Below are 1829 nucleotides of genomic sequence, written 5' to 3' on the forward strand. Positions count from 1 at the left end.
CTTTATTGAGCTTCACTGAACCCCCTCGTGTATGCGTGCAGATGGTCTTGTCTTCTTCGGAATTGAAACTTAGTCATGGGCATGGCCAAGGTATTGAGGTACTTGGCCGTGTGAGCTTCACAACCCGTTGGAACCCTACTCCCAACGAACTAGCTTCATCCAACGTCACACTAGGTATTGAGGTACTTTTGAATGATTTATATTTTGAGTAAGCTTGAATGTGTACATTGGGGACAATGTACAACTTAAGTGTGCGGGGGAGTTTCATAGTGCACACATCTTTTCTATTGCTCTTGATTGATATATGCTCACATAGCCAATGGCGGTTCATCTTAGTTGCAATGATTGTATTCTCGAGGGGGTTTCTTAATGGATTCATTGCTTTTGCATTCTATTTCTTTGATTATACTTAGCTCCATGGAGAGCGAAACCCCTAGTGGGTACTCGGGTATTGTGAACCCTAGGATGTATTTATTTCTTTGAACCTCTTTATTATGCTTTCAATAAATTGATGTTTATTGTGAGTTCCAACCTTGAATGCTTAATTATATGAACATTTCCCTTAGAGTGACACTAGGGTTGAGAGTTCTTGTTGGTAACCTTGTGAGTGAGTGACACACCATGAGCGTTAGACAAAGCTAGGTTGGAGAGGGTTGAGAGGGTGAGTCGAGAGGTACAGGAGCGTCCCCTTTCCACTCCGGCGTGATAAATTCTACCTCCGTTCCTCGAGTTCTTTGCGGCTATAATAGAGTGAATGGTCTTAGGGATGAACTTCCGCTGGGGCTTAGTTGCGTGTGCAAAGGAGTGAATCGTTGAGGTGATCTTAGTATCTAGGGCTCAATTGTGGTTAGGGACCTTCCACCTTGACCAAAGGGTTAGGCCTATATTAAGGAAGAGATTTATCACTTGGAATCCCTAGAGCTCATTGCAACTCTATGCAAAAGTCGAGGTGTTGAGATTGTTCGATTTCTCCTCGGGACATGTATAGAGTTAGGCATAGTTGACCTTAGATTTGGGACTATGTAATTAAGGATGTCCACGACTCACCATTTCATTGATTAGGAAGCATAATAGTGGGTTCTTGCACTTGAAACAATTATCCTAGGTGGAGCATTATCCAGGTACCCCATCTTTATCGATTGCCTTATCCCCTTCTTTACTTTTGCTCTCTTTCTTGTTGCTTTTATTGTTGAGAATTGAATCATTATCACACTCATTATCATTGATCTTTCACATAGCTAAGAATCAAGTTAAGTATTTTTATTCCCTACTCCCTGTGGATTCGATACCCACTCACCCGGGATTATTACTTCGATAAACCCGTGCACTTGCTTGATATACGCAAGGGGACCTTGTCAGTTACCAACAAGAACTCTCAACCCTAGTGTCACTCTAGGGGAGTATTCATAGAATTATGTCTCCAAGATTGGAACTCATGATAAACATCAATTAATTGAAAGCATAATAAAGATATTCAATAAAACGAATACATCCTAGGGTTCACAAATACCCAAGTACCCACTAGGGGTTTAGCTCTCCATGGAGCTAGATACAATCAATGAAATCGAATGTAAAAATAGAGCATCCACAGAAAACCCCCTCGTTAGTCATGGTGATGGTCTTGTGGAGAGTTCTCTACTCGTCGCAAGGGTCCCTTTGTCGGGCCTAGGCTACACCTCACCGGATCGGTGATGACAAAAGCTCTCACACTAACCATCTTCCAAACGATGCACGATGTCAGAGCCGTAGAACCTCTCCAAATCCCTAGCCAATACCTCTCAAACCCTAGCTACCACCCTCTCTGAAGTTGGGGTAAAGATGGAGAAACT

Source organism: Dioscorea cayenensis, unplaced genomic scaffold (genome assembly GCF_009730915.1).
Source record: "Dioscorea cayenensis subsp. rotundata cultivar TDr96_F1 unplaced genomic scaffold, TDr96_F1_v2_PseudoChromosome.rev07_lg8_w22 25.fasta BLBR01000285.1, whole genome shotgun sequence".
Taxonomy (NCBI): Eukaryota; Viridiplantae; Streptophyta; class Magnoliopsida; order Dioscoreales; family Dioscoreaceae; genus Dioscorea; species Dioscorea cayenensis.